General features: G+C 47.5%; 1 protein-coding gene across 1 annotated transcript in view; it reads left to right on the top strand.

Annotated features, from left to right (window-relative positions):
* The first annotated feature begins 743 nt into the window (after nt 1–743).
* The window catches only part of BPGM (bisphosphoglycerate mutase), a 37,896-nt gene continuing 27,097 nt past the window's right edge, over nt 744–11,542 (top strand). The window contains exon 1 of the mRNA XM_056123985.1: nt 744–894. The gene's annotated coding sequence lies outside the window, so the exon portion shown is untranslated. The remainder of the gene's footprint in view (nt 895–11,542) is intronic.

The raw sequence follows: 11,542 nt of genomic DNA, 5'->3' as shown, positions 1-11,542 counted from the left end.
TTCAAAGCCTGGTGCGCTCGTTCCAGGCTGCTTATTAGTAGCTGAAAGGGCTCCGGGCCAGGCTTTCAGGTATTTTCATAGGGTTCTCGTCTTCAGTAATTGCGGCCTCCCCCACTTATATTTCTCCTCATTCCACCCCATCCTCCCTTCATCTGCCTTTCATTTATCACGCTACTTTTTCCAAAGCGAAAGAGTGCCCGGGAATTGCCCGCGGGCTGGCCCTATTAAAAAAGTACTGAGAGCAGAAACAGCGATGAGCAGCTGCTGGCTCCATAAACCCGGCACTTAAAATAAAAAAGGTCTTTGCTTTCATCGCGAGTCAAGCCTGCAAAGCCACAACACCCTCTGGCGAGGATGGCAGGCCGCCCCCCGGCTGAAGTCTTTTCCAGGAGTGAAAAGAAACATCACCTCGTCGCTTCCAAGGTCCCGCCGGCATTTCTCCAACTTGGTAGACGCCAAACGTCTTCCCTCCCCACCCCCCACCACCTCGCAAATTTGCAGCGCACCAGCCCCGGGTTTCCAATTGCCGGGGCAACCCCGGGCGGCTTTTTCTTTTCTACTTCCCCAAACTTAAGCCCGCCTACCCGGCATCGAGATCCGTCCCTAACTGGTCGCTGGCATGTGCTCATCTCCAAGGTGAGCCAATCAGAGTCTCAGCTTCTACCACGTGGCTGTGAAAAGCGGAAAAGGCCTCGACGTGGTCCCGGGAGCGGGGCGGGGCCGAAAATGAAGGACGTCTCGGCTTTCCAATCGGCGGAGGCCTAGGACCGGCCCCCGTCTGGCTCCGGGGCTAGAAAAAGAGCGTCGATGCCGGCGGCCGGGATGAGTCCCAGTAGGCGCTGGCTCCTAGGTGGCTTCGAGGAGAGGCGGCGGCTGCAGGTGACTCCTTGGCAGGTGAGTGACGGGTGCTTTGGCGAACGTTTTCATTTATTTTTTCCCCCCCCAGTGATGGCATGTGTTCCTCCGCAGCGCGGGAAGGCCAGTTGCCTGGCGTCCAGTGGTGGGAACTAGCTCGTCCGCCCCTTAGGTGCGACCCTCACCTGGACCCCACCCCGGGGATCAGCGCAGCTCGCTCTTGGCAGAGCTGCCGGTGGAAAGGAGGACTCTGCCTTGGGCGTGGAGTCTTGAGGGCAGGAATACACAGGAGTTGCAGGGAGAGGTGAATTGGTCGCTCCTGGACGTCAAGGGACCGGTGTGGCTGAACCCCTTGCAACAGGAGGGTGGGGGTGCTTCGCTGGAGACCTCGGGGACCCTGATTCAGGACTGTGCCCCGTGTTTAGGGCCGGGGCAGACCTGGTTCTGGAAGTCTCTTAAGTCGACCGGACAAACTTGAACGCCGGAAAGGGGGAAAGAGGTGAAAACCCTGCAATGCTTTCAGGAGCGCTCCAATCTGGAGCAAACCAACCAACCAACCAAATCACCGGTTTTTAGAACCACTGCAGATTGAAACGTTATTACTCCTCTTTCAAGGATCTGGGACGGTTTTAGGCAATAGGGTAATCGAATGCATAATGGAAAGCAAACAAGCTCCCCGTCAAATTTTGAAGGGGAAGCGGTCCATTCGTTTGTTATAACTCCCACTTCTCCACGGTCTGCCTTCCAACTTCTGGAGCATTTGGTACCAGAATGTTCGTGGAATGCAGACTCCTGCAAAAAAAAAAAAAAAAAAAAGCCAGCAAATCGAATGCTGCTTTTCACTAGCAGTTACTGAGGTTCTCTATAATGAAAGTAAAAAATGGTCATTTTTTCCACCCTCTGCTCTCAATCTGTGTCCCCGGGGGTCTAGGTTTTATCCGCCTTTGCATCTTGAGCACGGTGGATGCTCCTTTAAGTGGTGGACTTTAGAGAAGTGTAGAGCAGCCAAATGGTATGCTGGAAGGAGCCAGGTTGGAAGTAAAGACACCGGGGTTTTAGGTGTCTTGAAGCTGTTGCTATTTATGGGATCACAACCAAATCATTTCCACTCTCTGACTCTTCAGGTTTTGCATTTTGAAAAAGCGGATGTTCCATTAAACTGTTCCTTTGGCCAATGTCTGTGTTAAAAGTCTGGTTTAAATTAGAGATGATTAAACATTTTTTTTCCCCACCACAAATACGTAAACAGAATTTCATCGCAGTAAAATCTGTACCAATCTGTTAGAAAAGTTCCCAGCTTCAAGGGAAGTACCTGCTGCCTTTTTGCCCATATTGAGACCATATTGGACCCAACACATCATTGTAGAAAATGTGGTCATTGTTTAGAATGGCCATTCTATAGAAGTGTACCAAAGGACAACTAGTATTCTGCCATACAGAGGCAAGTACTATTAGGTTAAGGTTCTTAGATCTTTCCTCTCTCTTTCTCTTTTGCTTTCTGCCCTTGGTTGAGATTAAGGGGACACATTTCCTTTGTAGTCGTGAATGATACTTGAGCTCACCCATGCATCTTTTCGTCTCTGCTGCCCAAAGCCTGAGGCCATGCAAATGTTTGGTGGGTCTCTTGAACATCTTTGGAAAGAAATCTGGCGTAAGGGACTATTTATAGGGGCAAACAAGACTACAGATATTACTCAATAACAAAAACTCTCACCAAAACAGGGCCACAAGTATGGAGAAAACCTCAATTATGAAATGGAAATGAACTATGTGCTGTCCCAACTCAAGCATTTGGATTCTAGAATTTTGCTTAGTATTCTGTATGCTTGAGAGATTGTTTTTGTTTTTTTTTGGGGGGAGGGGGGTCACACCGACGATGCACAGGGATTAATTCCTGTCCCTGCACTCAGGAATCACTCCTGGCGGTGCTCAGGGGACCATATGGGATGCTGGGAATTGAACCCGGGTCGGCCGTGTGCAAGGCAAACGCCCTACCCGCTGTGCTATTGCTTTCTTCTTCTTCTTCTTCTTCTTCTTCTTCTTCTTCTTCTTCTTCTTCTTCTTCTTCTTCTTCTTCTTCTTCTTCCTCTTCCTCTTCCTCTTCCTCCTTCTCCTCCTCCTCTTCCTCTTCCTCTTCCTCTTCCTCTTCTTCTTCTTCTTTTTTGCTTTTTGGGTCACACCTGGCGATGGTCAAGGTTTACTCCTGGCTCTGCACTCAGGAATCACTCCTGGCGGTGCTAGGGGGACCATATGGGATGCTGGGAATTGAGGCAAACGCCCTACCGTCTGTGCTATTACTTCAGCTCATGGACTGCATTCTTCTTTCACTCCTCATCTAACCTTTACTCTTTATGCCCGCCTGCATTCTACCACAGCATTTGCTTCTGCTCATGCCATCAGCAAGGTGGGCTCACTTTCAGGGACCTGAGGTTGGTACCAGTTTTCCTACTCCATTCAACCCAGACTGTCTCTGCCTTTTGGATAGAGAGCTTCGCCCTCAGCTCGTATATTCTTTCCAGTTACTTCTTGAGAACAGCAGTTTCCTTATCTTCATCCTTATGCAGAAGGAAAAGGATATCCAAATCAATCGTTTGGTCAAGATCACAGGTTCAGAAAATAGCTAGGACCAGTGTCGAGGTTTCTGGACTAAAAATTCTTGGCGTTTGGTTAAAAACCAAATCAAAGTGTTTGTGTTGACAATAAACACTCCCGGCAGGGAAGAAGTCGCCGGAGCTAGGAGGGAGGTGTGGTGTGTGGGTGTTCTGCACATGATGTCTGCAGGCTCGAACAGGCAGCACACCCAGGCAGACGCTCACCTCTCGGCTCATGGCTCTTCCCTGGGATGGTAGGACCACCTGCTCTCCTTTGGGTCCCTCATGCTACATGATCCTTCGAGGCTGATAGTCGTTTCACACTGGAGAGCAGGAAAATAATTGCGCTGTACAAACTTCACGTGTGAATGTTCCCATTTGCTTCTGGGAAAGGTGTATTTTTATGCTGCAACTAAAAATGGGGAAGTGGGTTGGGGTGCTCGCTCATATGCCCCGAATATGCTGAGAGCAGAGTTCAATCCCTCGCAGTGCTCACCCCACTAATTACTACCAACTGTATCCCTGGTTGCCAGCCCCCCTGAGCATCACCAGGCATCACCCTGGCTGTTTGTCCCCCCACCCCCCCAAACTCGGCTAGGCCTGAGCACCAAACCATCAGACTCACACACTAGGCTGAGCTTTTCTGTGTATGGTCCCTAAAGGACATGCAGAAGCACGTCTATAGAATTTCCTCTTAAGTTACAGGTGATGCCACACTAGGGACTTTCAGGTACCGTCTTGTTTGAGCCTTTAATATTAAGCTTGACAATGCGGATGGCGTAAGGAACTAAGCTTTGGATTTTGTTCCCCTTAAAAACTATTTAGTTTTAATTTACCAGAGACGGAGTTAAACTCTCTTTTTCTCTGTCTTTTACTGTAACCAGCTTGTGGTCTCCAGAGTTAGGATTCCAGTGAACAAAGGTTCTAGCTGTTCAAGTCTGTGCAGTGCAAATTCAGGCCAAGGAAAACTTATGGGTAGTCACCTAGAGTAGCACTCGACTCTTTGATATTTAAGGGGAAGTTTTGGATCAAATTGACTCTGTCCCTGATTTTATGTCACTTCAACACCAGAACATTGACCATATTTCATTTTTGGTTTGTTTGTGGAGTTTTTTTTTGGGAGGGGGGTGTCACACCCAGCGATGCTCAGGGGTTACTCCTGGCTCTGCACTCAGGAATTACTCCTAGAAGTGCTTGGGGGACAAGATGGGATGCCAGGGATTGAACCCGGGTCGGCCATGTGCAAGGCAAACACCCTACCCACTGTACTATTGCTCCGGTCCTTTTGACCATATTTCTTAACTCAAGTTTTAGAAATAGGAAACTGTGTTTTTCTTTTTTAACTTCCTGGGGGTTGGGCATGAGCACATCCAGCAGTGCTTAGGGCTTACTCCTGGCTCAGTGCTCAGGGATCACTTATGGTGGTGCTGACGGATTGACTACATATGGTTCTGGGTATCAAATTGGGGTTGATTATAATCAAGGCACTATACTGTATCTCTCCAGTCCTAAAAAAGCCACATTTAAAAATCCATCTTTATCCTGTAGTTTCACCCTCCTTCCCTGTATGTTGAAGAGTTGTCAGATTGGCGTTTTAGGCATAATTCCTTTCAAATACTTGAGAAGGAAGACAGCCAGGTCCCAGGAGTATTCCTCTGGGAAGGCAGCCATGGGTGGGGGGAAGTTCTGCCTCGTGGCTTAGAAAGTGGCAAAAGTGTGAAGCTCTGTTTAGTGCTAATCTCTGTGTCGGAGCTGATATTAAGAACTATTGTTGAAGTTGCATTAGCACATGCTCTGTGTGTGATTCACCCCAGTCTGCCCTCTCCATCCCTGCCTGCCCAAAGCATGCAGACCTGGAAGCCTGACTTTGGGTTTATGGCAGCAGTATATTTTGCGTTTTAGATGGGCTTTTTATGCATTGCTTAGTTGGAAGTATGGCCTCTGTACAGAGCTTTCTTTTTGAATCTCCTGTTTCTTTCTTTAGTTTTTTTTTCCCTTTTTATTCCTATTCCCTTCTGTATCGCAAATGTACAGCTCCAATTCCCAAGCAAGCATGCACACATCTGAAGGGTGAGGTGATAGTTGGTGAAGGTGTGTGTCAAAACAGCAGACCCTATTTTTCAGGGAGGTTAACTGGTGACTAATGCTCCCTGTTCTCTGGAACCCATTCTAGAACAGTTCAGTTAAGCAAAAGGTACTCCGACTGATTTCAAGGTGCTCAATATGGTCTTCTATGATGGGTCAAAATAATTACTATACAGATTTCTTTACTCAGGGTACTTTATTTTTTTTATTTTTTATTTTTTGCTTTTTGGGTCACACCCAGTGATGCTCAGGGGTTGCTCCTGACTCTGCACTCAGGAATCACTCCTAGCGGTACTCGGGGAACCATATGGGATGCTGGGAATCAAACCCAGGTTGGCCGCGTGCAAGGCAAATACCCTACCTGTTATACTATCACGCCACCCCCTACTTCGGGTACTTTAAATTTTAGAATAAAGTCACGTTATTTAAAAATGTTGGGATTGGGGCTGGAAGGATAGAATAGTGGGTAGGGCGTTTGCCTTGTATGTGGCCGACCCGGGTTCGATTCCCAGCATCCCATATGGTCCCCCAAGCACTGCCAGGAGTGGTTGCTGAGTGTATGAGCAAGGAGTAACCACTGAGCATCACCGGGTGTGACCCAAAAAGAAAAAAAAAAGTATGTTGGGATTATCCCAGGATAAGGTGCTTAAAAGGTTCAAAATGCTGATGTGATAAATAGAAAAGACAACGGTATCCAGCAAGGCCCGGGATTGGCAAATTTCGACACTGCTGCCTTTATTTATTTATTTTTCTTGTACACCTAAAAGTTTTTGAATGAAGCAAGTTTTGTTTGCTTGTCTAAATGGTCACAATAAATTAAATAATCGAAGTCGTTTGTGTGACCATTATATGAAATTCAAGTATCAGTATTCATACATGAAGTTTTATTGGGACACAGCCCTGATTATTTATATATTGCCTATGACTGCTTTTAGCTACAGTGGCAGAATAAGGAATAGCAACAGAGATCACAGAGCCAATCAAGCTTTAAAAAGTACCACTTGATCCTCCCCCAAAAAAAAAAAAAACCTCCCAGCCCCTGAGCTGTAGTGTCCCTCACACTCATCTCCTTTGTCCCATTTTATTTATTTTGAATTTGGTTTAGGTAACTTGGTTGCAATAGTATTAACTTGGATTGATAGACATCTTCCCCACCACCAATGTGCCAAAGACACTCCACCTTTGTTCTCTTTATTTTTATACTGTGGTGCTGCTCCACCATGCCCATCACCAAAGTAACATTATCCCAAGGTTCCATCTGAACAACCAGTAAGCCTGATCTAGGTCTGGTTATGTGTCATCGGGATTATTGCAAAAGCCTTGTGGTGTTGACTTGGCTGCTTTTGTTTTTCCATTTTCTCTGTGTTTTTGTTTTTATTATTTTTTGCTTTTTGGGTCACACCCAGCGATGCTCAGGGGTTATTCCTGGCTATGCACTCAGGAATTACTCCTGGCGGTGCTTGAAGGACCATATGGGATGCTGGGGATCGAACCCGGGTCGGCCGCGTGCATGGCAAACGCCCTACCTGCTGTGCTATTGCTCCAGCCCCTCTCTGTGTTTTTAAGTGCTTTCACCTTCTTATAAGATCCACATGATTACACCTTTGATGATGCTCCAGTGTTTACAGGAGAATCTACATTCCTTGGCACAGGACCCTTCTGAGGCCACAAGTCTGACTTATCTTTCTAGGCTGGTCTCCGTCTCTCTTCTTGTGCCCTATACTTGTAGGGAGAGTGTGTAAGTTTTCACATAAAATACTTAAGTATGAAAGGGACTCTATAATTCTGTTGGGAGAACAGGCCTCAAACAAACCTTTCCTGGGTGTCCAGCCAGTTCTGCTGGTCCTTTTTCTCCATATGCATCTATCTGTTCCAGGTGTCCACTCATTCCTGCCTTAGGTAAGAATTCCTTTTCCCCTTTCCTAGAAATTTTTTTTTGATAAATTTCCCTTTTCCTATAAATCTTATAGGAAATCTTATAGTCCCTCTCGGAGAGCCCAGCAAGCTACCAAGAGTATCCCGCCTGCACGGCAGAGCCTAGCAAGCTCCTCATGGCATATTCGATATGCCAAAAACAGTAACAACAAGTCTCACAATGGAGATGTTGCTGGTGCCCACTTGAGCAAATCGATGAACAACGGGAGGACATACTACAAGTGCTGTGAATCTGAAACATCTCTGTCCAAATGCGGTTTCAGCAGTACTCTGTCCATGAAACCTTTCTCAGAGATAATCTCTTCCTTAATTCATGTTTGAGGCTTCATTCCTCAGCAGTGCATCATTGTACTGTGTTCAAATGCTCAAATGGGGTTGGGTGTGTGACTCCAGAGAGGAAGGGAGGGAAGGGGGGTGGAGAGAGAGAGAGGGAGAGAGAGAGAGAGAGAGAGACAGAGACAGAGAGACAGAGAGAGAGGAGAGAGAGAAAAGAGAGAGAGAGAGAGGGAGAGAGAGAGACAGAGAGACAGACAGACAGATATTTTTTGTATGTATACAGGGCTGCAATCCTGGTCTGATCCAGGCACCACATATGGTTCCCTGAGCACCACCAGGGATGACTCCTGACTCCTGAGCACAGGTCAGGAGTAACCCCTGAGCACAGTCAGGTATGCCCTGCATCCCCCCTCAATAGGATTTGAAAAATGAAATAACTAATACGACTGGGGAGACTGAGTATCTGGGGGTCAGTGTATGCATGATTCATTTTAATGTCAGTAATGACAAAAGGATCCAAGGATTTAGGGTAGTTTTGAAAGTTCAGAAGTGTGGTTGAAGGTCTCAGTGTGGACCTCAGGGTCCAGCTTCCCTCAGATTGAACTCAAGCTCTGCCAGTTACCATCACCAGGACCAGGTGGATTTCTGCATCTGTACAATGGGCGTAATCATAGAACCTTCTCTAGACCAAGGTGGTTGAGGATTCAAGTATTCCTGTGCCCATAACTATGTCCCTTGAATGGTAGCTGCTGTGGAATCCATGTGTTCTGCTTCATAGAATGGTTTTTAGTGGGTAAGGAGACATGAAGATGGAAGGACACAAAGTTACACTGGACGAGCTGGGGAAATGGTATCCCCAAATCTTAGAGCTATTGTTTCCCCCTGATAAAGCTTTGGAGGGATCAAAGCCACTGAGTCATCTCTCTCTCTCTCTCTCTCTCTCTCTCTCTCTCTCTCTCTCTCTCTCTGTCTTTTTTTTGCCTTTACCTTTTATTTTTACCTAAAATTTTATTTTATTAAAGCACTGTGAATTACAGTTATTCACAGTTGGTTTTTTGACATGCAATGTTCTATCACTGATCCCGCCACGAGTGTCAACTTCCCTCCACCAGTGTCTCCAGGTTCCTTCTCCTATCCCAGCCCCCCTCCCCCCAACATTCACCGCCTCCCCCCAGTCCCAGTTTGTCGTCTTGACAGCCACCTTTATAAGTTTGGCCATCTTTTGCGTGCCCATTTCAGAGGTGTGGTCCAGTTACAAAGATGTATCAGAAAATTTCAAGAGTAACAGTGAGAAAGAAGGGAAAACCACCCAGAGGAAGAGGTGTGGGGGAAGATTCCTTTTGAGATCCGTTGTATATTTGGTGTTTATTTCTTTTCTTGGTTTGGGGGCCACACCTGGTGGTGCTCAGGATACACTTCTGGCTCTACACTCAGGGATCATTCCTGGAGGGCTCAGAAGATCATATAGAACCCATTCCATCACATGCTTTTCCCTGCTGTACTCTCTCTCTCTCTCTCTCTCTCTCTCTGGCCTCAAACCATATCATGCTGTAGAGAGGGAGGGGAGCCCTCTGGTATTAGTAACCCTATGGGGTTCCTTTCCTGAGTATGAAATAAGTTCAGAGTGACATCAGTGCTTAGTTCAGGTGCCAGTAACCCATGCTGAGGTAAACAGGAAGAGCCCGGGGAAACCTACCCCAGGCTGGTGAACTTGACCAAAACCAGCCCCAAAGAACAAAGCTCGCGCCTTCGAAAGAATCACTGAGAATTTGAGGATGGGGAGTGCGTGTTTTCGGTTGGGTACCTCTCTCCGCCGCTGGGGGTGACCGATACCCAACTCAACCGCGTGCCTCAGGGTTCAGGAGCTGAGCCCTCCTTTCTTCTCAGCTTGTTTGCACGCACTTTGTGAAATGGTTGCCCGGGTGGGGAAGGGCAAGTTGTGACTGGAGAGGCCCTTGTGAAGTGAAGCCAAGTGAGCCTTGATCTTCACACCAAAACCCGGTCTTCAGTGGCTCCAGGTTTGCAGTGAGACAGTCGGAATCTCGGTTCTCTCTGCGGAGATTAGGCCCTTTCTTGAGCAGAGTCAGTCGCAGAGGGTGTGCAGACGGAGCGGGTGGTATTCTTGGCTCGGCTTTGCCATTGAATCCACTGGGACTCTTGAGTTAAAGCTTCCTGATGTCTTGGGTTTGCCAGTGACTCTTCACGCTTCACTGCTTGCTACCTGCCCTATCAGGCTTTGCTTCTTCAGCGTAGTTGGGTCCGTGGTGTCTGACTCGGATGCTGCCGGCACACCTGCTGGGCACCTCCCTTTGGGGAACAGAGCAGTATTCCCCAATGTTGATGAGCTGGGTGGCCCTAGAGGACCCCGGGGGATGTGGCTAGTAGTCTCAGGTGAAATTGGAGGCACTTTCTCTTGGTTCACTTCTAGAACTTGGGTTTCCAGACGGTGCTCGATGTTTATCTGGAAAAGGATGGTATGCCAGGCTGGGAACCTCTGTCCTCGATATGGCAGGAAGAACCACCAGGATGAAGCACAGAGACTTTGAACAAAGACCCTGCCCCAAGGGACCCAGTATAACTGCACCACCGCTTCGGATAGACCCAAGCACTTCCCAGCTATTAAGGAGGAAAGAGATTCGGCCCAAAGTAGAAGCCACCATGAGTGGCACAAACCTTAGACCATCAATGAATGTGATAAAAATGCCAGGTGAATGCCCTCCCTACATCGTCAGCATCTGGAAACGGTACCCAGAGTTCTCTGTTGCCTCTTTCTCCTGGTGACTCTAATAGACATTCAAAATTGAGACCCACTGGCTGGTGGAATGAACGTTTATGCTAAGTTCTAAGGCTATGCAGTTCAGTATGGTCGCCAGCCACTGGTCACGTGTGGCTTCAATCCTCTAAATGTGGTTCGTCCAAATGGAGATGTGTAGTCACCAGGCGGCTTGGGAATCCCCATGGCTTGCTTGGGCTCTCTCTCTCTCTCTCTCTCTCTCTCTCTCTCTCTCTCTCTCTCTCTCTCTCTCTTGCTGCCTGCATTCGGTGGTCTCGGGCCACTTTCTCACCCGGGATGGTAATGCCATGGGTGGATGAAGGAGGAAACGAGGACCATGCTGGTTGGTGATCAGTTGCCGTTTATTCCATTCTCCCCACGCACCTGTTCCAGTCTCACTAAGCTCCCCATTCTAGACTCACACTACTTCTCATTCCCGTCTTCTCCTGTCCCTCTCGCTCATCTCCCCTTTCTCCAACTTGCCACCTTGTTCTCTCTCCAGTCTCTCTCCAACTCTCCACCACACCCATTCAGGTAGCACAATCAATATATGAAAGTCCTTCGTCTGCTCAAGGGCAAAATACTACTTAGGGATGTTTCTCCTCTTCTTAGTCCAATAACTTAATCAACATCGGAATTCTACTTCTTAATATTAGTTATTTTGTATGGACACAGTAAGAGAGACATTGAGCTTGTAGGGTGGCTCTCCTAGGGACATCTCACTATGGATCTCAGACTATAGTGCTCAGGCCAGATTAATCTTTCCTTAACCATAGCAGGGTCCTAATACAGTTGTTACTCTTTGGATCATGACACAATTTGTCCATAACTATGCTCTTAACTTATAGTTAAGTATTATGGCACAATGGCCTGGCCCATTTCGATGCCAGGATAGCTCATAGCTTGCCCTGGGTTCATCCAGTCCCTTGTCGGGACCCTGCTTTTGGGGTGCTAGGTAGTAAGGGCAACTGAGGCTTAAGTCAAGAAAACAGATGCCTAGGAGTGAATATCATTCGGAGTCAATTAA

The sequence above is a fragment of the Sorex fumeus genome, unplaced genomic scaffold (genome assembly GCF_029834395.1).
Source record: "Sorex fumeus unplaced genomic scaffold, SorFum_2.1 ptg000048l, whole genome shotgun sequence".
NCBI classification, from domain to species: Eukaryota; Metazoa; Chordata; class Mammalia; order Eulipotyphla; family Soricidae; genus Sorex; species Sorex fumeus.
The sequence above is the reverse complement of the archived record's forward strand: the minus strand, read 5'-3'. Positions and strand labels throughout refer to the sequence as shown.